The sequence below is a fragment of the Hyla sarda genome, chromosome 3 (genome assembly GCF_029499605.1).
Source record: "Hyla sarda isolate aHylSar1 chromosome 3, aHylSar1.hap1, whole genome shotgun sequence".
NCBI classification, from domain to species: Eukaryota; Metazoa; Chordata; class Amphibia; order Anura; family Hylidae; genus Hyla; species Hyla sarda.
The window spans coordinates 445,601,146-445,626,960 of NC_079191.1; the positions used below are offsets into that span (position 1 = coordinate 445,601,146).

A 25,815-nucleotide genomic window follows, 5' to 3' on the forward strand; every position below is an offset into this window, starting at 1 on the left:
ACACATCATTCCTCCTGACTGCCTGATTTCCACTTCTCCAGCCTCCATCAGGCAAACTCCTCCAGGAAAGACCTTCGTTTCTCCACGCCAACGCCTCGGAATCCTCAAATGGGGTCACTCCTCCCATCTCGCAGGTCATGCAGGCATCAAGAAATCTGTGCAACTCATCTCTCGCTTCTATTGGTGGCCGACTCTGGAGACGGATGTTGTGGACTTTGTGCGAGCCTGCACTATCTGTGCCCGGGATAAGACTCCTCGCCAGAAGCCCGCTGGTTTTCTTCATCCTCTGCCTGTCCCCGAACAGCCTTGGTCTCTGATTGGTATGGATTTTATTACTGACTTACCCCCATCCCGTGGCAACACTGTTGTTTGGGTGGTCGTTGATCGATTCTCCAAAATGGCACATTTCATCCCTCTTCCTGGTCTTCCTTCAGCGCCTCAGTTGGCTAAACAATTTTTTGTACACATTTTTCGTCTTCACGGGTTGCCTACGCAGATCGTCTCGGATAGAGGCGTCCAATTCGTGTCTAAATTCTGGAGGGCTCTCTGTAAACAACTCAAGATTAAATTAAATTTTTCTTCTGCATATCATCCTCAATCCAATGGACAAGTAGAAAGAATTAACCAGGTCTTGGGTGATTATTTACGACATTTTGTTTCCTCCCGCCAGGATGACTGGGCAGATCTTCTACCATGGGCCGAATTCTCGTATAACTTCAGAGTCTCTGAATCTTCCTCCAAATCCCCATTTTTCGTGGTGTACGGCCGTCACCCTCTTCCCCCCCTCCCTACCCCCTTGCCCTCTGGTCTGCCCGCTGTGGATGAAATTTCTCGTGATCTTTCCATCATATGGAGAGAGACCCAAAATTCTCTCTTACAGGCTTCATCACGCATGAAGAAGTTCGCGGATAAGAAAAGAAGAGCTCCTCCCATTTTTTCCCCTGGAGACAAGGTATGGCTCTCCGCTAAATATGTCCGCTTCCGTGTCCCTAGCTACAAGTTGGGACCACGCTATCTTGGTCCTTTCAAAATTTTGTGCCAGATTAATCCTGTCTCTTACAAACTTCTTCTTCCTCCTTCTCTTCGTATTCCTAATGCCTTTCACGTTTCTCTTCTTAAACCACTTATCATCAACCGTTTCTCTCCCAAATCTGTTCCCCCCACTCCTGTTTCCGGCTCCTCGGACATCTTCTCCGTCAAAGAGATTCTGGCATCAAAAAAGGTCAGAGGGAAAACTTTTTTTTTAGTTGATTGGGAGGGTTGTGGTCCAGAAGAGAGATCCTGGGAACCTGAGGACAATATCCTAGACAAAAGTCTGCTCCTCAGGTTCTCAGGCTCTAAGAAGAGGGGGAGACCCAAGGGGGGGGGGTACTGTTACGCCGAGCGCTCCGGGTCCCCGCTCCTCCCCGGAGCGCTCGCTACACTCTCCTCACTGCAGCGCTCCGGTCAGATCCACTGACCCGGGGCGCTGCGATACCGCCTCCAGCCGGGATGCGATTCGCGATGCGGGTAGCGCCCGCTCGCGATGCGCACCCCGGCTCCCGTACCTGACTCGCTCTCCGTCGGTCCTGTCCCGGCGCGCGCGGCCCCGCTCCTTAGGGCGCGCGCGCGCCGGGTCTTTGCGATTTAAAGGGCCACTGCGCCGCTGATTGGCGCAGTGGTTCCAATTAGTATGTTCACCTGTGCACTTCCCTATATCACCTCACTTCCCCTGCACTCCCTTGCCGGATCTTGTTGCCATCGTGCCAGTGAAAGCGTTTCCTTGTTTGTTCCTAGCCTGTGTTCCAGACCTCCTGCCGTTGCCCCTGACTACGATCCTTGCTGCCTGCCCCGACCTTCTGCTACGTCCGACCTTGCTTCTGTCTACTCCCTTGTACCGCGCCTATCTTCAGCAGCCAGAGAGGTTGAGCCGTTGCTAGTGGATACGACCTGGTCACTACCGCCGCAGCAAGACCATCCCGCTTTGCGGCGGGCTCTGGTGAAAACCAGTAGTGACTTAGAACCGATCCACTAGCACGGTCCACGCCAATCCCTCTCTGGCACAGAGGATCCACTACCTGCCAGCCGGCATCGTGACAGGGATGATCACTGTGATGTGTACTGTGAAGAAAAAAATAAAGAAAAAAACGAATATTCGTAATTACGAATATATAGCGCTATATTCGCGAAATTCGCGAATTCGCGAATATGCGATATTCGCGAATAATATTCGAATTGCGAATATTCGCGAGCAACACTACCTATTACAACCCACCAATAATCCTTATTATACCTCACCCAGTATTATAAGCCCCATTGTATTACAAGCCTCCTTTGTGGCCCCACACAGACATTAGACTGTCCTTTGTAGAACACATTACTAGTGCCCCTCTTCAAGCACCCACACAGGAGTAATGCCCCCTTTTTTGAACCCATACAGTAGTAATGCCCTCCTTTATGCCCCTGGTCAGTAGTAATGCCCAGTTCGGTCCTCTGTACAGTAGTAATACCCCCTTTGTGCCCTCACACAGTACTAATGCCCCCTTTATGCGCCCACACAGAAGTGATGCCCCTCTCTGTGCCACCCTACAATAGTAATGCCTCCCTTTTGTCCCACTCCTTTATGGCCCTGGGCAGTAGTAATGCCCACATTTGTGCCCCATTACAGTAGTAATGCTCTATACAGGAGTATTACCCCATTTTTTGACCCCATGCAATGGTAATGCCCCCCCCCCCCCTTTGCCTACACACAGTATTAATGCCCTCCTTTCTGTCCTTGGTCAATAGTCATGCCCATATGTGTGCCCCTGTACAATAGTAATACCACCTCTGTGCCCCCACACAGCAGTAATGCCCCCTACTGTGCCCCCATATAGTAGTAATGCTCCTCTGCATGCTCTTGGTCAGCAGTAATGCCCATATTAGTGCCCCAGTACAATAGTAGTGCCCCCTTTTTACCTACAGACAGTAGTAATCCCTTTGTTCCCCAATACACATAGTATTTAGCCCCCCATTAATAATTCCCCACTTTTCACCAATAATAAAGAAGAAAACTGAAGCTCACCTCTCCCCTGCTCCCACACTAAGCGGCCAGGTCCTCATCATAATACACAGACACCATCCTGACTGCTCCAATCCCTTGTAAAGCACTGTGAGGTTCACGGTAGAGCCGAAGAGCATCCAGAACAGCCGCGATAAATAGTCGCCAAGATCAGAAGACTGTAAGCAGCTACGAACATGAAGAGGTCGGATCGACTTGGATAAAATAAAGCCCTGTTCATACTCACCTACTGAGAGTTGTGCAGGGGGGGGCAGCACAGTGAGTCAGTGCTTTGCATTTCTGTCTTGCAGCACTGGAATCCTGGGTTCAAGTCCCTCCAAGGAAATCATCTACAAAGAGTCTGTGTGTTCTCTCTGTGCTTGGGGGGATTCCTCCTGGGAATTTCTATTGAAAGCCCCAAATGGGAGAGGGACTAATTTCAGTAATGTAAAAAAACTGAGGAATATGATGGTGCTATACAAAGAAGGCCTGTAAAAGGTGTGAAGGAGCATTTTTTCATGGTTCACAAGAGTAATTGATGGGGCAGGAAGCAAATGTCTCTCTTCTCCATTTTAGTTTTCAACTGCATCTGTGTCCGAGGAAGCAAATACAGTTCAAAGCAGCAACTGCATCTGTGTCCGAGGAAGCAAATACAGTTCAAAGCAGCAACTGTATCTGTGTCCTGAGGAAGCAAATACAGTTCAAAGCAGCAACTGTATCTGTGTCCTGAGGAAGCAAATACAGTTCAAAGCAGCAACTGTATCTGTGTCCTGAGGAAGCAGAGACAGTTCAAAGCAGCAACTGTATCTTTGTCCTGAGGAAGCAAATACAGTTCAAAGCAGCAACTGTATCTGTGTCCTGAGGAAGCAGAGACAGTTCAAAGCAGCAAGTGTATCTGTGTCCTGAGGAAGCAGATACAGTTCAAAGCAGCAACTGTATGTGTGTCCTGAGGATGCAGATACAGTTCAAAGGAGCAACTGTATTTGTGTCCTGAGGAAGCAAATACAGTTTAAAACAGCAACTGTATCTGTGTCCTGAGGATGCAGAGACAGTTCAAAGGAGCAACTGTATGTGTGTCCTGAGGATGCAGATACAATTCAAAGCAGCAACTGTATGTGTGTCCTGAGGATGCAGATACAGTTCAAAGCATCAACTGTATCTGCGTCCTGAGGATGCAGATACAGTTCAAAGCAACAGTTTGAACTGTATCTGCATCCTCAGGACACAGATACAGTTGAAAACTAAAATGAAGAAGAGAGACATTTGCTCCCTGTCCATACTAAGCACAATTTTGTTTGCACCCACTGCGATCATGATCGTTACATTTCTGATACATTTAATAAGGGCACATCTATAGGGAGGTTGCAGAGGAAGCGGCTGAACCCTATTGGTTCTGTATAAGATCCCAGTATTATAAATGGCCCCTGGTAGGTGGGAGAGCTTATGGGCGCTTTTATCCATGTATCTTCCCCCATGTATACGCACACAATCTCCGCCGTCTATGTCTACCACTAGGGGATGTAAGAGATGCAGGATAGGTGCACTTTACCTGAATGGCGCAGCATGTTTCTGCTTTTGTTACTTTAACATCGGAGCGAAATAGAATTCCTGTCGTCCATTAAAACGCAATGGAACACGATGGAATCTGTGAGCTAAAACAAGGCCAAGGGCGACATTTCTCTAACATTGTGTAAAGTATTCACGCAACTCGTCTCCGCCGCTTCCTTCCTTTCTTTCTCACATAATGCGACTCGGTTAGAAGTGAAGCTTTTCACAATATTTCCCAGCATCATCTTTGTGTAAAATTAGCCCCATCTGAAGGTCTCCACGGCAAATTGTCTTAATATTCAAGGCAATGAGCTCCCCACCCCCGGCACTAAACCTGGCGCCCTCCACCACTCACAGCGCAAACGCTCGGCTCGTCTGTCAAATGCCGCGGTGGGATCTGAAAATAGATCGACTCCAAAGCCTTGAAATAATGTGATACTATAGCAATTATTCTAACTATGTGTCAAGATGGGGAATCGGGAGGGAAACGGGGACTTTTCATTACGCCAGTCACATTGGGAATATGATTTAGAAGAAGACGACTTCAGCGAGTCACGGCCACCGCGAGAAGATTCGCGCAACAATGTGACTGTCATGGAAATCCGGTAATTAAGAGTCACGCTACGAGATATCGGAGGAGCGGGGGCAGGGAGGATTGTGGGGACAGGTTTTGGTGAATATTTTTGGAGTTTTGGTTTTATAGGGCAATTGTTGCATTTGATTTTAATCAAGACCTTTTGACGGGTTTTCATTTTTTTTTTCTGCAAATGGACAGATCAGCAGGATTAGATCTTAAAGGGGTCATCTGACTTCAGAATTAAGTTTTTACCTTAAATAAGCGGTTTTAGCTCACAGATGATTGTCTACGGAAGTGTTTCCCAACCAGGGTGTCTTCAGCAGTTGCACAACTATAACTCCCAGCTTGCCCAGAAGTGCTAATCTACTAGAGGAGGACAAGGCTGCTTGTAAAATGCTAATCTACAGACAGCGGTCTGCATATAACTTTTTACCTGGACATAGGTTTTAGGTCACAGAGGATTGTTTACACCACTGTTTCCCAACCAGGGTGCCTCCAGCTGTTTCAAAACTACAACTCCCAGCATGCCTGGACATCTGTTGGCATGCTGGGAGTTGTAGTTTTGCAACAGCTGGAGGCACCCTGTTGGGAAACACTGGTCAGCACTGATACAGTGAAAATTTACTGAATACACTGTCAGACTACAATATTCTTGACACTCTTTAGATATATTTCCTGCTAACACTGCTGAAGGTTTGTTACAATGTATTAGAAATAACTAACTGGAAAAAGGTGTTTTAGCTCACATTGTCTATACCAGTGTTTCCCGACTAGGGTGCCTCCAGCTGTTGCAAAACTACAACTCCTGGCGTGCCCAGACAGCCGTTGGCATGCTGGAAGTTGAAGTTTTTCAACAGCTGGAAGCCCCCTGGTTGGGAAACACTGACTTAGGTAGACAGAAAGAGGTCAACTAAGTAGAACAGTGATTCCAGATCAGTGCGCCTCCAACTACAACTCCCAGCATGTCCTGGAGTGCTAAAATACTGCTTCTAAAAGGTTAATTTACAGCTGTCTGTATATAACTTTTTACCTGGAGTTAGGTTTTAGCCCACAAAGGATTGTTACACAACCAGGAAGCATCCAGATGTTGTTAAACTACAACTCCCAGCATGCCCAGAAGTGCTAATCTACTAGAGAAGGAGACAGCTGCTTGTAAAATGTATTTTTTTTTTAATTCTGGGGAGGGGTTTTGATGAATATTTGGGTTTCATGGGGAAATTAACGCATTTGTCTGATATGAAGGTTTTAATATTTGGTTGTTGGTTTATTTATTTTCCACAAATGGACAGAGAGATCAGCAGGACTTTTACCTAAAGGGGTTCTCCAACTTCTGGTAAAAAACATAAATATCCTGTAGAAGCATATAGCATTGCTTTCCCATCTGACCCAGTTCTAAAAACATCAGAAATCCATTCGTGTTTGTCCTGTATTTCCTGGTTGAGCAGTTGCTCAGTACTACAATTCCCAGAATGCATTGCTTTCCATCAGCATTTCACCACAATCCTCCCACAGCACGCCTGCTAGTTCTCCTCTGAGAACTGCTACAGAGCATCTCATTTAACCACAGACTATCCCACAATCAGTGAGGTTGCATCACCTGCTTATACATTCCCTGTCTGCTCCTCTACCTGTGACATTGTTCAGCACAAGGCAGCATGCTGTAATGATACCTCCTTCTTCTTTAAATGTCCCATACTTCCTGTGACAGTAGAGGATGATGGGTGAGAGGGTGGAGTCAGGCAGATACTGAGACAACACTGCGCTCACAATGAGAGGACTACACAACTTCCGATCAGGAGAGATGTCAGCGCTGCTGAGAAAACACCACACTTACAATGAGAGGACTACACAACTTCTTGTTCCTGTCAGAAGAGAGGTCAGAGCCAATGGCTATCTGGGCATGCTGGGAGTTGTAGTTTTTCAACAGCTGGAGGCACCCTGTTTGAGAAACACCGATCTACGCTGATTCTTTCTGGATTTCCCAGATCTTTATCTATTAAGAAACAATATAATTGTACAGCAGGAGGACTTTATGTATGAAACGTGTCGGAATAGTAAGAATTTCCGTGCAGTGTTGTAGCGGCGACGTTGCGCTGATCGGATTACGTGACACCGCGCGGTCTGGGGTTCACCTTCTCTATAATATTCGTTCTCACCATCTAACCTGATGACGAGGTTTTGCCGCCATCAATGAGGAGTCAATTGTTGCGCGGTTAGGTGAGCGGCGCTCGGTAGTGATTACGGCGGATAACCGCGCCGCTGATTGCTGTGATAACATATAATCCTGTGGAGAGCACTCGACTGACGGCGAAATCAGCGTGAAGACCGTAAAATGTGCGTCCGATCATCAATAACTCTCATTACTCCATAAGTGACTCAATACTTTACACTTCTGCCGCCATCACTCGCGTCTCAGCACCGCTCGCTCCACTGCTCCTTCTCCGTTAAACTGCTTTAAGATATTTCACATAATCAGTATCGGAATTCTATGACTTTTTAGGGTCTATTCACATTTACAGTATTCTGCGCAGATTTGATGCGCAGATTTTCTGCTGCAGATTTCAACGTAAACTGAACACAGCTTGAAATCCTGCGCGTCAAATCTGCGCAGAATACTGTACGTGTGAATAGACCCTTTAATGTATCTATTGTTCCTCACCACCTCTGCTTGCTGTCAGTGACTGGTGTGAGTCTTGGTTGCAGTTAATATAGAATATTATACATCTTCTAAAAGGCATTCTATCTGTCCATTGTTTTACAGCAACCAAACCAGCAGGTGGCAGCAGGGAGTTATGAGGCAGGAAAGTTTTGAATGCAGCTTTGGAAGTGAGTGGAGTAGAGGACATGCTGGGGGGGGGGGGGGGTATTCATGAAGCATTTTACCCTTGTTTTCTTGGGTAAAATTGTCTCAATATTTTGGCGCAGTGTGTTTTTTGTGACTTTTTTTGCGACTTTTCACATACGCGCATTCCTGTATTTGGCTGTGGTACGCGTGTTTTGAGTACGGTTTTTGCAGTGGTCAGGAGTTTTTGAAAATGCTACTTTTTTTTTCACCACCATAAAAAAATTATTAAAACATTTTAAAAATTGGTTGAAATTACTCATTAATATAAGCAGATATAGTTGAACATATTCAGCTATGAACATTCACATCTACATTAGTCATTACCTGTAGAAAGACCCTCAGAGACGATACACCCTGTTCCTAATATTATTCAAATGATATTTTTCTCATTTACCTAAATAATTGATGTAAATAACAGTCGGCATAATTCTCATGTTATCATCTATTAAGGGAACAATTAAAATGTTATTGACCAAAACCTCCTAATGATAACAGGATTTTATTTAAAGGGGTATTCCAGGCCAAAACTTTTTTTTTATATATCAACTGATTTGTAAATTACTTCTATTAAAAAATCTTAATCCTTCCAATAGTTATTAGCTTCTGAAGTTGAGTTGTTGTTTTCTGTCTAACTGCTCAATGATGACTTACATCCCGGGAGCTGTGCAGTTCCTATGGGGATATTCTCCCATCATGCACAGCTCCCGGGACGTGACATCATCATTGAGCAGTTAGACAGAAAACTTCACAAGCTAATAACTATTAGAAGGATTAAGATTTTTTAACCCCTTAAGGACTCAGGGTTTTTCCGTTTTTGCACTTTCGTTTTTTCCTCCTTACCTTTTATAAATCATAACCCTTTCAATTTTCCACCTAAAAATCCACATTATGGCTTATTTTTTGCGTCGCCAATTCTACTTTGCAGTGACATTAGTAATTTTACCCAAAAATGCACGGCGAAACGGAAAAAAAAAATCATTGTGCGACAAAATCGAAAAAAAAACGCCATTTTGTAACTTTTGGGGGCTTCCGTTTCTACGCAGTGCATATTTTGGTAAAAATTACACCTTATCATTATTCTGTAGATCCATACGGTTAAAAAGATACCCAATTATATAGGTTTGATTTTGTCGCACTTCTGGAAAAAATCATAACTACATGCAGGAAAATTTATACGTTTAAAAATGTCATCTTCTGACCCCTATAACTTTTTTTTTTCCACGTACAGGGCGGTATGAGGGCTCATTTTTTGCGCCGTGATCTGAAGTTTTTATCGGTATGATTTTTGTTTTGATCGGACTTTTTGATCACTTTTTATTCATTTTTTAATGTCATAAAAAGTGACCAAAATACGCTTTTTTGGACTTTGGATTTTTTTTGCGCGTACGCCATTGACCGTACGGCTTAATTAATGATATATTTTTATAGTTTTTACATTTACGCACGCGGCGATACCACATATGTTTATTTATTTATTTTTTTACACTGTTTTATTTTTTTTATGGGAAAAGGGGAGTGATTCAAACTTTTATTAGGGAAGGGGTTAAATGACCTTTATTAACACTTTTTTTAAAACTTTTTTTTGCAGTGTTATAGGTCCCATAGGGACCTATAACACTGCACACACTGATCATTGTTATCCCATAGGGACCTATAACACTGCAAACACTGATCATTGTTATCCCATAGGGACCTATAGCACTGCACACACTGATCATTGTTATCCCATAGGGACCTATAACACTGCACACACTGATCATTGTTATCCCATAGGGACCTATAGCACTGCACACACTGATCATTGTTATCCCATAGGGACCTATAGCACTGCACACACTGATCATTGTTATCCCATAGGGACCTATAACACTGCACACACTGATCATTGTTATCCCATAGGGACCTATAACACTGCACACACTGATCATTGTTATCCCATAGGGACCTATAACACTGCACACACTGATCATTGTTATCCCATAGGGACCTATAACACTGCACACACTGATCTCTCATCCTGATCACAGGCGTGTATTAACACGCCTGTGATCAGCATTATCGGCGCTTGACTGCTCCTGCCTGGATCTCAAGCACGGAGCAGTCATTCGTCGATCGGACACTGAGGAGGCAGGTAAGAGCCCTCCCGGTGTCCGATCAGCTGTTCGGGACGCCGCAATTTCACCGCGGCGGTCCCGAACAGCCCGACTGAGCAGCCGGGATACTTTCACTTTCACTTTAGAAGCGGCGGTCAGCTTTGACCGCCGCTTCTAAAGGGTTAATACCGCACATCGCCGCGATCGGCGATGTGTGGTATTAGCCGTGGGTCCCGGCCGTTGATTAGCGCCGGGACCGACGCGATATGATGCGGGATCGTGGCGCGATCCCGCTTCATATCGCGGGAGTCGGCGCAGGACATAAATATACGTCCTGCGTCGTTAAGGGGTTAATAGAAGTAATTTACAAATCTGTTTAACTTTCCGGAGCCAGTTGATATGTATAAAAAACTGTTTTTGCTTGGAATACCACTTTAACCTGTTGGGGACGAAGGGCGTATGCATATGCCCGTGGGAATTTCGGTCCCCGCCACGCGCCGGGCGGGGACCGGGCCGGGGTGACTGCTGATATCTATCAGCAGGCACCCCGTGCAAATGCCCAGGGGGGTCATTAGACCCCACCATGTCGGCAATCGGCGCAAATCGCAAGTGAATTCACACTTGCGATTTGCGCCGATTCCGGGTCATTACGGGTCTATGGTGACCTGGAATAGAAGGGGGATCGCGGGTGTCTAAGACACCCACGATCCCCCTAAAGCGATAGGAGTGAGGTGGCACGGGTGCCACCCCTCCTATCCCTGCTACTGGTGGTCTAGACGCGACCACCAATAGCAGAGCGGGGGCGGGGGGGCTTTACTTTAGTTTTCCCCGTCCTGCCCTCCCACAATAGGCGGGGCAGAATGGGGAAAACGAAGAGAAGCGGCGCTGGAGTCCACTTACCCCTCCGGAGGCAGCGGAGCGACGGAGATCGGAGGGCTGCGACGGAGATCTGCGGCGGCGTGCGGCAGAAGAGGACGGCTTCCGTCGCATCCGCTGTGAGTAGTTGCCTAGCAACATCTAGAGGACTATAGTCTGAGAGCACTATAGTGGTCTCTAGACTGTAGCCCTCCAGATGTTGCAAAACTACAACTCCCAGCATGCCCAGACAGCTGTTTGCTGTGTGGGCATGCTGGAATTTGTAGTTTTGCAACAGCTGGAGGTCTGCAGTTTAGAGACCACTGCACAGTGATCTCTATACTGCCCTCTAGATCTTGCAAAACTACAACTCCTAGCATGCCCACACAGCTGTTTGCTGTCTGGGCATGCTGGGAGTTGTAGTTTTGCAACATCTGGAGGTCCACAGTTTGGAGATCACTGTTCAGTGGTCTCCAAATTGTAGCACTCCATATGTTGCAAAACTACAAATTCCAGCATGCCCACACAGAAAACAGCTGTCTCGGCATGCTGGGAGTTGTAGTTGCGTACCTCCAGCTGTTGCATAACTACATCTCCCAGCATGCCCTTCTGTGATCAGTACATGCTGGGAATTGTAGTTTTGCAACAGCTGGAGGCACACTGGTTGGAAAATACTGAGTTAGGTAACAGAACCTAACTAAAGGTTTTCCAACCAGTGTGCCTCCAGCTGTTGCAAAACTACAACTCCCAGCATGTACTGACAGACCGTGCATTCTGGGAGTTGTAGTTTTGCAACAGCTGGAGGCACACTGGTTGGAAAATACTGAGTTAGGTAACAGAACCTAACAGAACCTAACTGAACCTAACCTAACTGGTGTGCCTCAAGCTGTTGCAAAACTACAACTCCCAGCATGCACGGTCTGTCAGTACATGCTGGGAGTTGTAGTTTTGAAACAGCTGGAGGTTTGCCCCCCCCCCCCCCCCCCCCCGCCATGTGAACGTACAGGGTACATTCACACGGGCGGGTTTACAGCAAGTTTCCTGCTTCAAGTATGAGCTGCGGCAAATTTTTTGCCGCAGCGCAAATTCCTAGCAGGAAACTCACCGTAACCCGCCAGTGTGACTGTACCCTAAAAACACTACACTACACTAACACCTAATAAAGAGTAAAACACTACATTTACACCCCCTTACACTGTCCCCCCCCCCCCCAATAAAAATGAAAAACGTATTGTATGGTAGTGTTTCCAAAACGGAGCCTCCAGCTGTTGCAAAACAACAACTCCCAGCATTTCCGGACAGCCACTGACTGTCCAGGCATGCTGGGAGTTTAGCAACAGCTGGAGGCACCCTGTTTGGGAATCACTGGCATAGAATTCCCCTATGTCCACCCCTATGCAATCCCTAATTTAGTCCTCAAATGCGCATGGCGCTCTCTCACTTCGGAGCCCTGTCGTATTTCAAGGAAACAGTTTAGGGCCACATATGGGGTATCTCCGTACTCGGGAGAAATTGCACTATAAATTTTGGGGGGCTTGTTCTCCCTTTACCCCTTATGAAAAGGAAAAGTTGGGGTCTACACCAGCCTGTTAGTGTAAAAAACAAAATTTTTACACTAACATGCTGGTTTTGCCCCATACTTTTTATTTTCACAAGAGGTAAAAGGAAAAAAAGACCCCCAAAATTTGTAACCCAATTTCTCCTGAATACAGAAATACCCCATATATGGGCGTAAAATTCTCTGCGGACGCACAACAAGGCACAGGAGTGAGAGCGCACCATGTACATTTGAGGCCTAAATTGGTGATTTACACAGGGGTGGCTGATTTTACAGCGGTTCTGACATAAACCCAAAAAAATAAATACCCACATGTGATCCCATTTTGGAAACTACACCCCTCACAGAATGTAATAAGGGGTACAGAGAGCATTTACGCCCCACAGGGGTCTGACAGATCTTTGGAACAGTGATCCGTGAAAATGAAAAATGTAATTTTTTTGTTTGCACAGCCCACTGTTCCAAAGATCTGTCAAACGCCAGTAGGGTGTAAATGCTCACTGTACCCCTTATTACATTCCGTGAGGGGTGTAATTTCCAAAATGGGGTCATATGTCCACTGTTCTGGCACCACGGGGGGCTTTGTAAATGCACATGTCCCCCGACTTCCATTCCAAACAAATGATCTCTCTAAAAGCTCAATGGCGCTCCTTCTCTTCTGAGCATTGTAGTTCGCTCGCAGTGCACTTGACGTCCACACATGGGGTATTTCCATACTCAGAAGAAATGGGGTTACAAATTTTGGGGGGCATTTTCTGCTATTACCCTTTGTAAAAAAGTAAAATTTGGGGAAAAACCAGCATTTTAGTGGAAATTTTTTTTTCATTTCCACATCCGACTTTAACAAAAAGTTGTCAAACACCTGTGGGGTGTTAAGGCTCACCGTACCCCTTGTTACGTTCCTTGAGGGGTGTCGTTTCCATAATAGTGTGCGATGTGGTTTTTTTTGCTGTCCTGGCACCATAGGGGCTTCCTAAATAGGACATGCCCCCAAAAAAACATTTCAGAAAAACTCTCTCTCCTAAATCCCATTGTTGCTCCTTCGCTTCTGAGCCCTCTAGTGCACCCGCCGAACACTTGACATACACCTACACATATGAGGTTACAAATTTTGAGAGGATTTTTTTCCTTTTACCCCTTGTAAAAATTCAAAAACTGGGTCTACAAGAACATGCGAGTGTAAAAAATTAAGATTTTGAATTTTCTCCTTCACTTTGCTGCTATTCCTGTGAAACACCTAAAAGGTTAACACACTGACTGAATGTCATTTTGAATACTTTGGGGGGTGCAGTTTTTATAATGGGGTCATTTGTGGGGTATTTCTAATATGAAGACCCTTCAAATCCACTTCAAACCTGAACTGGTCCCTGAAAAATTCCGATTTTGAAAATTTTGCGAAAAATTGGAAAATTGCTGCTGAACTTTGAAGCCCTCTGGTGTCTTCCAAAAGTAAAAACTCATCAATTTTATGATGGAAACATAAACTAGACATATTGTATATGTGAATCAATATATAAAGTATTTGGAATATCCATATTCCTTATAAGCAAAGAGCTTCAAAGTTAGAAAAATGCTAAATTTTAACATTTTTCATGAAATTTTTGAGTTTTTCACCAAGAAAAGATGCAAGTATCGACGAAAATTTACCACTAACATAAAGTAGAATATGTCACGAAAAAACAATCTCGGAATCAAATTTATAAGTAAAAGCATCAGAGTTATTAATGCTTAAAGTGACAGTGGTCAGATTAGCAAAAAAACGCTCCCGTCCTTAGGGTCATAATGGGCTCCGTCCCCAAGGGGTTAAACATAAAAAACGTTCAATTTCCTATTCCAAATGATTACACACAGTAAGTTTCCAAACACTTTATAGGTTGTAAAGAACTGAAAATTGTCATTTGTTGTGTTTGCAGCATTTACTGAATCAAAAGCGATTTATATCAAACTTTTAACAACATTTTAACTTTTTAAAATTTTTTACAGGTCCCGTTACATTGCAACATAGGACCCTCATTCGATAGCAGCTTCACAAGTCTTGCATCCATTGAACTTGTGAGTTTTTGGACAGTTTCTGCTTGAATTTGTTTGCAAGATGTCAGAATAGCCTCCCAGAGCTGCTGTTTGGATGTAAACTGCCTCCCACCCTCATAGATCTTTTGCTTGAGGATGCTCCATAGGTTCTCAATAGGATTGAGGTCAGGGAAGGATGGAGACCACACCATGACTTTCTCTCCTTTTATCCCCATAGCAGCCATTGATGCAGAGATATTCTTTGCAGCATGAGATGGTGCATTGTCATGCATGAAGATGATTTTATTACGGAAAGCATAGTTCTTCCTTCTGTGCCAGGGAAGAAAGTGGTCAGTCAGAAACTCCACATACTTTGAAGTGCATATTTACACCTTTGGGGACCCTAAAGGGGCCGGCCAGCTCTTTTCCCATGATTCTGGCAAAAAACATGACTCCACCACCGCCTTGCTGATGTCGCAGCCTTGTTGGAACAGGGTGGCCGTCCACCAACCATCCACTACTCCATCCACCAACCATCCACTACTCCATCCATCTGGACCATCCAGGGTTGCACGGCAATCATCAATGAACAAGACTGTTTGAAAATTAGTCTTCATGTATTTTTCTGCCCAATGCAGCCATTTCTGCTTGTGAGCATTGGTTAGTGGTGGCTCAATAGAAGGTTTCTGCACAGTTACAAGACTCTGGAGGACTCTACACCTTGATGTCCGTGGGACTCCAGAGGCACCAGCAGCTTCAAATATCTGTTTGCTGCTATGTAATGGTATTTTAGCAGCTGCTTTCTTGATCTGATGCATGGATCTGGTAGAAATCTTCCTCAATTTGCCTTTATCTACACAAATCCTTCTGTGCTCTGAATTAGCCACAAACCTCTTAATAGTGCGATGATCACGTTAAGTTTTCGTGAAATATCTAATGTTTTCATACCTCGTCCAAGGCATTCAACTATTTCACTCTTTTCGGCAGCAGAGAATCCTTTTTCTTCCCCATATTGCTTGAAAATGGTGTCTGCTTAAAGGGGTACTCCGCTGCTCAGTGTTTGGTACAAACTGTTCTGAACACTGGAGCTGACGCTAGGAGCTTCTGATGTCATAGCCCCACCCCCTCATGATGTCACGCCCTGGGGGCGGGGCATGACATCATGAGGGGGTGGGGCTATGACATCACAAGCTCCAGACGTCCCCTCCAGCGTTCAGAGCAGTTTGTTCCAAACGCTGAGCTGCGGAGTACCCCTTTAATAATGTGGAACACCCACCTTTAGTAGTTTTTCCTTAAATCGGTCTCACCTGGCAATCTAATTATCACAGGTGTCCGAGATTGTTTTCAGTGATCAAAAGAGCCTGACACACACACACACACACACACACACACACACACACACACACACACATATATATATATATATATATATATATATATATGGCAAAGCACTGACTATATATAAACTGAAAAAATAAATATGTAATCTTTGTGATGCTTAAATAGAATTTGTATAATAATTTGGAACAGGGTGTATTCAGTAAAGCTGCTAAAAACATCATCTATCTAAAGGGACAGTGACCAAATATCCACTTCTCTGCATTACACTGGATTTGCACAAGAAGTTCAGTTTGGGGGACACAAGGGAACATCAGGTTAGTAACACCCCCAGGCCACATATACTAAGGACTACTGCACCCAGCATAACCCTGATCCTTCCCTGTGGTTACCACAGAATTATTCATACAATGTTGAATACAGTGAAATGTGGCGGTATGTGCCCCGCCGCCTGCACAAAGAACATCATGACGGTAAATTTTGACAATTCCAGGTTCAGATATTCAACATTTTTGTATCGTCTTTCAGGTTTGTTCCACAGTTCGGACCCAGCAGCTCCGCACACGGGGAGAATCTAATTGCTCTGTGCATAGGATATCACAAGGCGATGGCGGCGCCGGAGATCAGCACTGTCAGCGAGCGGATGATCCCAGAGACAGCGCGACACATGAGCCCTGTCACCGAGCACAGAATAAATGGGATAAATGAAATCATTAGGAAACAGGCTGTTCCCTGAGATGGAGGAACACGTAGAATGTGACACGCACCGAAACGGCACTGCGAGAAGACGACATATGGAGCCTGACACATCCTATTAGGGCCCCTGAAGACACAAGGAGGCTGGCAAATCTTATTAGGGCCCCTGAGATGACATATGGAGCTTACCACATGGTATTTGGTCCTCTAAAGGTGACATACAGATACATTGTATAAGGGACGCACAACCCTCTATCTCCATGGCTCTCGCTCTTCTCCAGATTTGCGCATTCCTTATTTCTGCTCCTGCGTCCTCATTATCGGACGATCCTCGCTCTCTTCTCTATGAAGTGTCTTCCCGCCTATGAAGCTAATTTATTGAAATCTTTCTAAATCGGTTGATATTGCTGGATGGGAAACGTCAGATGACAGCTGCACCAATAAATATGAAATCAAGAGAATCTTACAGAGGTAATTCTGCTAAATCTCAAGAAAAAGAGGAAAAGAAGAAAGGAGGGAGAAGAAGTGTAAGGAGGAAGGAGAATAAGTGTAAGGAGGAAGGAGGAGGAGTGTAAGGAGGTAGGAGAAGTGTAAGGAGGAATAAGGAGAAGTGTAAGGAGGAAGAAGAAGAATAAGTGTAAGGAAGAAGAATAAGTGTAAGGAGGAAGAAGAAGAAGTGTAAGAAGGAAGAAGAAGTGTAAGGAGGAAGAAGAAGAAGTGTAAGGAGGAAGAAAAAAGTGTAAGGAGGAAGAAGAAGTGTAAGGAGGAAGAAGAAGAAGTGTAAGAAGGAAGAAGAAGTGTAAGGAGAAAGGAAAAGAAGTGTATGGAGGAAAGAAGAGGAGTGTAAGAAGGAAGAAGAAGTGTAAGGAGGAAGAAGAAGTGTAAGGAGGAAGAAAAAAGTGTAAGAAGGAAGAAGAAGAAGAAGTGTAAGAAGGAAGAAAAAGAAGTGTAAGGAGAAAGGATAAGAAGTGTATGGAGGAAAGAAGAGGAGTGTAAGAAGGAAGAAGAAGTGTAAGGAGGAAGAAGAAGAAGAAGAAGAAGAAGTGTAAGGAAGAAGAAGAAGTGTAAGGAGGAAGAAGAAGAAATGTAAGAAGGAAGGAGAAGAAGTGTAATGAGGAAGAAATGTAAGGAGGAAGGAGAAGAAGGGTATGGAGGAAGGAGAAGTGTAAGGAGAAAGGAGAAGTGTAAGGAGAAAGGAGGAGAAGTGTAACGAGGAAGGAGGAGGAGTGTAAGGAGGAAGAAGTGGTGTAAGGAGGAAGGAGGAGGAGTGTAAGAAAGAAGAATGAGAAGTGTAAGGAGGAAGGAGAAGTGTAAGGTAAAAGGAGAAGTGTAAGGTGGAAGAAGTGTATGGAGGAGGAGTGTAAGAAGGAAGAAGGAGAGGTGTAAGGAGGAAGGAGGAGAAGTGTAAGGAGGAAGAAGAAGTGTAAGGAGGAAGGAGAAGTGCAAAAAAGAAGGAGAAGTGTAAGGAGGAAAGAGAAGTTTAAGGAGGAAGAAGAAGAAGTGTTAGGGGGATGAAATGTAAGGAGGAAGGAAAAGAAGTGTAAGGAGAAAGGAGAAGAAGTGTATGGAGGAAGCAGAAGTGTAAGGAGGAGAAGTGTAAGGAGGAGGGAGGAGAAGTGTAAGGAGGAAGGAGGAGAAGTGTAAGGAGGAGGGAGGAGAAGTGTAAGGAGGAAGGAGGAGAAGTGGAAGGAGGAATAAGAAGTGGAAGGAGGAAGGAGGAGAAGTGGAAGGAGGAGGGAGGAGAAGTGGAAGGAGGAAGGAGGAGAAGTGGAAGGAGGAATAAGAAGTGGAAGGAGGAGGAGTGAAAGAAGGAAGAAGGAGAGGTGTAAGGAGAAGGGAGGAGGAGTGGAAGGAGGAAGGAGGAGGAGTGTTAAGAGGAAGGAGAAGTGTGAGGAGAAAGGAGAAGTGGAAGGAAGAAGGAGACGTGTATGGAGGAAGGAGAAGTGTAAGAAGGAAGGAGGCAGAAGAAGAAGAAATGTTAGGAGGAATAAATGTAAGGAGAAAGGAGAAGAAGTGTATGGAGGATGGAGAAGTGTAAAAAAAGGAGAAGTTTAAGGAGGAAGGAGAAGTGTATGGAGAAAGGAGAAGTGGAAGGAGGAGAAGTGTAAGGAGGAAGAAGGAGGAGTGGAAGGAGGAATAAGAAGTGTAAGGAGGAAGAAGGAGAAGTGTAAGGAAGAACGAGAAGTGTATAGAGGAAGGAGAAGTGTAAGGAGGAAGGAGAAAGGAGGAGAAGTGTTAGGAGGAAGGAGTAGGAGTGTAAAGAGGAAGAAGAAGAAGAAGTGTAAGGAGGAAGGAGAAGTGTAAGGAGGAAGGAGAAGTGTAAAAAAGAAGGAGAAGTGTAAGGAGGAAGGAGGAGGAGTGTAAGGAGGAAGAAGAAGTGTTAGGAGGAAGGAGAAGTGTAAGGAGGAAGGAGAAGTGTAAGGAGGAAGGAGGAGAAGTGTAAGGAGGAAGGAGGAGAAGTGTAAGGAGGAAGAAGGAGAAGTGTAAGGAGGAAGGAGAAGTGTAAGGAAGAAGAAGAAGTGGAAGGAGGAGGAGTGTAAGGAGGAAGAAGAAGTGTAAGGAGGAAAGAGGAGAAGTGTAAGGAGGAAGGAGAAGTGTAAGGAGGAAGAAGAAGTGGAAGGAGGAGGAGTGTAAGGAGGAAGAAGGAGAGGTGTAAGGAGAAGGGAGGAGGAGTGGAAGGAGGAAGGAGGAGGAGTGTTAAGAGGAAGGAGAAGTGTGAGGAGAAAGGAGAAGTGGAAGGAAGAAGGAGACGTGTATGGAGGAAGGAGAAGTGTAAGAAGGAAGGAGGCAGAAGAAGAAGAAATGTTAGGAGGAATAAATGTAAGGAGAAAGGAGAAGAAGTGTATGGAGGATGGAGAAGTGTAAAAAAAGGAGAAGTTTAAGGAGGAAGGAGAAGTGTATGGAGAAAGGAGAAGTGGAAGGAGGAGAAGTGTAAGGAGGAAGAAGGAGGAGTGGAAGGAGGAATAAGAAGTGTAAGGAGGAAGAAGGAGAAGTGTAAGGAAGAACGAGAAGTGTATAGAGGAAGGAGAAGTGTAAGGAGGAAGGAGAAAGGAGGAGAAGTGTTAGGAGGAAGGAGTAGGAGTGTAAAGAGGAAGAAGAAGAAGAAGTGTAAGGAGGAAGGAGAAGTGTAAGGAGGAAGGAGAAGTGTAAAAAAGAAGGAGAAGTGTAAGGAGGAAGGAGGAGGAGTGTAAGGAGGAAGAAGAAGTGTTAGGAGGAAGGAGAAGTGTAAGGAGGAAGGAGAAGTGTAAGGAGGAAGGAGGAGAAGTGTAAGGAGGAAGGAGGAGAAGTGTAAGGAGGAAGAAGGAGAAGTGTAAGGAGGAAGGAGAAGTGTAAGGAAGAAGAAGAAGTGGAAGGAGGAGGAGTGTAAGGAGGAAGAAGAAGTGTAAGGAGGAAGGAGGAGAAGTGTAAGGAGGAAGAAGAAGTGTAAGGAGGAAGGAGGAGAAGTGTAAGGAGGAAGGAGGAGAAGTGTAAGGAGGAAGGAGGAGAAGTGTAAGGAGGAAGGAGAAGTGTAAGGAGGAAGAAGAAGTGGAAGGAGGAGGAGTGTAAGGAGGAAAAAGAAGTATAAGGAGGAAGGAGAAGTGTAAAAAACAAGGAGAAGTGTAAGGAGGAAGGAGGAGGAGTGTAAGGAGGAAGAAGAAGTGTAAGGAGGAAGGAGGAGAAGTGTAAGGAGGAAGAAGAAGTGTAAGGAGGAAGGAGAAGTGTAAGGAGGAAGGAGAAGTGTAAAAAAGGAGGAGAAGTGTAAGGAGGAAGGAGGAGGAGTGTAAGGAGGAAGAAGAAGTGTAAGGAGGAAGGAGGAGAAGTGTAAGGAGGAAGGAGAAGTGTAAGGAGGAAGGAGAAGTGTAAAAAAGGAGAAGTGTAAGGAGGAAGGAGGAGGAGTGTAAGGAGGAAGAAGAAGTGTAAGGAGGAAGGAGGAGAAGTGTAAGGAGGAAGGAGAAGTGTAAGGAGGAAGGAGAAGTGTAAAAAAAGAAGGAGAAGTGTAAGGAGGAAGAAGAAGTGTAAGGAGGAAGGAGAAGTGTAAAAAAGAAGAAGTGTAAGGAGAAAGGAGAAGTTTAAGGAGGAAGAAGAATAAGTGTTAGGAGGATGAAATGTAAGGAGGAAGGAGAAGTGTAAGGAGGAGGGAGGAGGAGTGAAAGAAGGAAGAAGGAGAGGTGTAAGGAGGAAGGAGAAGTGTAAGGAGGAAGGAAAAGTGTAAGGAGGAGGGAGGAGAAGTGTAAGGAGGAAGGAGGAGGAGTGAAAGAAGGAAGGAGAGGTGTAAGGAGGAAGGAGAAGTGTAAGGAGGAAGGAGAAGTGTAAGGAGGAGGGAGGAGAAGTGTAAGGAGGAAGGAGGAGGGAGGAGAAGTGTAAGGAACAAGGAGAAGTGTAAGGAGGAAGGAGAAGTGTAAGGAGGAAGGAGAAGGGAGGAGAAGTGTAAGGAACAAGGAGAAGTGTAAGGAAGAAGGAGAAGTGTAAGGAGGAAGGAGAAGTGTAAGGAGGAAGGAGAAGGGAGGAGAAGTGTAAGGAACAAGGAGAAGTGTAAGGAAGAAGGAGAAGTGTATGGAGGAAGGAGAAGTTTAAGGAGGCAGAAGAAGTGTTAGGAGGAATAAATGTAAGGAGAAAGGAGAAGAAGTGTATGGAGGATGGAGAAGTGTAAGGAGGAAGTAGTGCGAGGTGGACTAAAGAACTTCAATAAGAGACTTCAAGAGGGTATGAAACCATAATGTGGTGGGTGGAGGTGAATGACATCCCCAATGTAGTCACATGACCGTACCAGGGTCATCTTCAGAGACAGTTGTACATTACTGTGTTCTGCTGATTCTCCAACCATTTAGGAAAGAAGATAAGAGAAAGGAGAAGAATCATGAGAAGGACAGAAACCTGGAACAAGACCTGGAATGAGTGAGAGTATCACCATGGAGATGTCACTTAAAGGGGAGGTCCATAATAAGATCATATTCCGAGAGAATGTTACAAAGACAGTCCTGCTTAATCTCCAAGGGGAATTTATCATTGTTGTGTTTGGAAAGGGAGTTTTGAAGTCTTTTTTTGGCGCACGTAAGCAAAAACCAATAAATCACTTTAGAAGACCATTTTATGACTCCTCCCCTTTTAAAAGTGCCCTCCAAAGGCAATTCTGTAAGCCAGGTCTGGGCCGCTGTAGATCTGCGGTATTTTGGAGGGGTTTGCGACTTTTTGTGCGACATTGTAGCATAAGGAAGACATGATGGACGAATGGCGGGGATGAGTTTCGTCACCACTGATAAGATGTCACTATATGGGGAGGTCCATTTAAAAGTCATCTCCTGAGAGGATGCTACAGACTTAATTAAGTGCGAATGTCGCAAATGCCTCCAAAACACCACAAATCTATGCTTGCCAAGACCCGCTCTGCCAGCGCAATCCTGGTACTTCAAAGTGGGTGCTAAAATACTGTGGTCAGTTTGACAGCATCATCTATAAGGGGCGCCGATTGTAGCCAATGCAACCAGAGGTCTGACAATGGCCTCCGTTGTCATGGCTACAAAACCTGATCAGACTCTGCTTGATTATTATACTCTTTATGTTATATATCAGTAAACATCTCCTGTATATTATTACATTATACTCTTTATGTTATATATCAGTAAACATCCCCTGTATATTATTATATTATTATACTCTTTATGTTATATATCAGTAAACATCCCCTGTATATTATTATATTATTATACTCTTTATGTTATATATCAGTAAACATCTCCTGTATATTATTATATTATTATACTCTTTATGTTATATATCAGTAAACATCCCCTGTATATTATTATATTATACTCTTTATGTTATATATCAGTAAACATCTTGTCACGATTCGGCTGGCTGGAGGTGGATCCTCTGTGCCAGAGAGGGATTGGCGTGGACCGTGTTGGTGGACCGGTTCTAAGTATTCACCAGAGCCCGCCGCAAAGCGGGATGGTCTTGCAGCGGCGGTAGCAACCAGGTCGTATCCACCGGCAACGGCTCAACCTCTCTGACTGCTGAGATAAGCGCGGTACAAGGGAGTAGACAGGAGCAAGGTCGGACGTAGCAGAAGGTCAGGGCAGGCAGCAAGGATCGTAGTCAGGGGCAACGGCAGGAGGTCTGGAACACAGGCTAGGAACACACAAGGAAACGCTTTCACTGGCACAATGGCAACAAGATCCGGCGAGGGAGTGCAGGGGAAGTGAAGAATAAGTAGGGAGTGCACAGGTGAGGATACTGATTAGGCCTGCTGCGCCAATCAGTGGTGCAGTGGCCCTTTAAATCGCAGAGACCCGGCACGCGCGCACCCTAGGGAGCGGGGCCGCGCGCGCAGGGACAGCACAGACGGGGAACGGGTCTAGTAAGGGAATCGAGATGCGCATCGCGAGCGGGCGCGTCCCGCATCGGGAATCGCAGCCCGGCTGGGAGTAATATCGCAGCGCACCCGGTCAGCAGGTCTGACTGGGGCGCTGTGAATAAGAGAACGCTGTGAGCGCTCCGGGGAGGAGCGGGGACCCGGAGCGCTCGGCGTAACAGTACCCCCTCCCCCCCCCCTTGGGTCTCCCCCTCTTCTTGGAACCTGAGGATAAGACTCTTGTCCAGGATGTTGTCCTCAGGTTCCCATGATCTCTCCTCTGGGCCGCAATTCTCCCAGTCAACCAAAAATAATTTTTTACCTCTGACCGTCTTGGATGCTAGAATCTCCTTCACCGAAAAAACGTCAGAGGACCCGGAAACTGGAGTGGGAGAAACAACTTTGGGAGAGAAGCGGTTAAGGATGAGTGGTTTAAGGAGAGAGACATGGAAGGCATTGGGAATATGAAGAGAAGGAGGAAGAAGGAGTTTGTAAGAGACAGGGTTGATCTGGCACTTGACTTTGAAAGGACCAAGATAACGTGGTCCCAGTTTATAACTGGGGACACGAAAGCGGACATACTTGGCGGAGAGCCATACCTTGTCACCGGGAGAAAAAATGGGGGGAATTCTTCTTTTCTTATCGGCATATTTTTCCATCCGGGATGAAACCTGTAAAAGAGAATTTTGAGTCTCTATCCAAATGGTGGAGAGGTCCCGAGTCACTTCATCAACAGCGGGCAAACCAGAGGGCATGGGAGTGGGGAGGGGGGGAAGAGGGTGACGGCCGTACACCACGAAGAATGGGGATTTAGCAGAGGATTCGGAGATTCTGAAATTGTACGAAAATTCGGCCCATGGTAGAAGATCAGCCCAGTCATCCTGGCGGGAGGAAACAAAATGTCACAAATAGTCACCCAGGACCTGATTAATTCTTTCTACTTGTCCATTGGATTGGGGGTGATAGGAAGATGAGAAGTTTAATTTGATTTTGAGCTGATTACAGAGGGCCATCCAGAATTTAGACACAAATTGAACGCCTCTATCCGAGACGATATGCGTGGGCAAACCGTGAAGGCGAAAAATGTGTACAAAAAATTGTTTCGCCAACTGAGGCGCAGAAGGAAGACCTGGAAGAGGGATAAAATGTGCCATCTTGGAGAATTGATCAACGACCACCCAAATAACTGTGTTGCCTTGGGATAAAGGTAAGTCAGTAATAAAGTCCATACCAATCTGAGACCAAGGTCGTTCAGGAACAGGCAGAGGATGGAGGAGACCAGCAGGCTTCTGGCGAGGGGTCTTGTCCCGCGCACAGACAGTACAGGCCCGCACAAAATCAACAACATCCGCTTCCAGGGTAGGCCACCAATAAAATCGAGAGATGAGCTGGATGGATTTTTTGATGCCATCATGGCCTGCGAGGTGTGAGGAGTGTCCCCACTTGAGAATCCTGAGGCGCTGGCGTGGAGAGACGAAGGTATTCCCTGGAGGAGTTTGTCTGATAGAAGCTGGAGAAGAGGAGATCAGACAGTCCGGAGGAATAATGTGTTGTGGGGAAGCTTCCATTTCAGAGGCATCCGATGAACGAGAGAGGGCATCAGCCCTAATGTTCTTGTCAGCAGGGCGAAAATTAATTTCAAAGTTAAAATGGGCAAAGAACAACGACCACCTAGCCTGGCGAGGGTTCAGCCGTTGGGCAGACTGGAGATAAGAGAGATTCTAGTGATCAGTGTATATAATAACTGGATATTTGGATCCCTCCAGCAGGTGCCTCCATTCTTCAAGCGACAATTTTATGGCCAGTAATTCTCGATCACCAATGGAGTAGTTTTTCTCCGCCGGAGAGAAGGTCCTAGAAAAACCCCCACAAGTAACAGCATGCCCGGAAGAATTTTTTTGTAGGAGTACTGCTCCAGCTCCCACCGAGGAGGCGTCTACCTCCAATGAGAAGGGTTTAGATGGGTCAGGTCTGGAGAGTACGGGAGCAGAAGAAAAGGCAGTCTTGAGATGTTTGAATGCGTCTTCCGCTTGAGGAGACCAGGACTTGGGATCGGCGTTTTTCTTGGTTAGGGCCACGATAGGAGCCACAATAGTAGAGAAGTGTGGGATAAATTGTCTGTAATAATTGGCGAACCCCCAAAAACGTTGGATAGCACGGAGTCCGGAGGGGCGTGGCCAATCCAATACGGCAGATAGTTTATCTGGGTCCATTTGTAGACCCTGGCCAGAGACTAAGTATCCTAGGAAAGGAAGAGACTGACATTCAAAGAGACATTTTTCCATTTTGGCATAAAGTTGATTGTCCCGAAGTCTCTGAAGAACCATGCGGACATGCTGGCGGTGTTCTTCTAGGTTAGCAGAAAAAATCTGAATATCGTCTAGGTAAACCAAAACACAGGTATATAGAAGATCACGAAAAATGTCATTTACAAAGTCTTGGAAGACAGCAGGGGCGTTGCAGAGGCCAAAGGGCATAACCAGTTATTCAAAGTGTCCATCTCTGGTGTTAAATGCGGTCTTCCATTCGTCCCCCTCCCTGATGCGGATGAGATTATAAGCACCTCTTAACTCCAGCTTGGTAAAGATGTGGGCGCCTTGTAGGCGATCAAAGAGTTCCGAGATAAGAGGTAGGGGGTAGCGGTTTTTTACAGTGATTTTATTAAGTCCACGGTAATCAATGCAAGGGCGTAGGGATCCGTCTTTTTTGGAAACGAAAAAAAAATCCAGCTCCGGCAGGAGAGGAAGACTTGCGGATAAACCCCTTTTTTAAATTCTCTTGGATGTACTCCGACATGGCTTGAGTTTCCGGAGCAGACAGAGGATAGATTCTGCCCCGGGGTGGAGTAGTACCAGGGAGGAGGTCAATAGGACAGTCATAAGGCCCGTGAGGAGGTAAAGTCTCTGCTTGTTTTTTGCAAAAAACATCAGCATAATCCAGATAGG

The 25,815-nt window shown here is 45.5% G+C and overlaps 1 pseudogene; it reads left to right on the plus strand.

Moving 5' to 3' along the window:
* Positions 1-21,428: 21,428 nt before the first annotated feature.
* LOC130361093 (golgin subfamily A member 6-like protein 22) overlaps positions 21,429-25,815 on the plus strand; it is a 43,561-nt pseudogene continuing 39,174 nt past the window's right edge.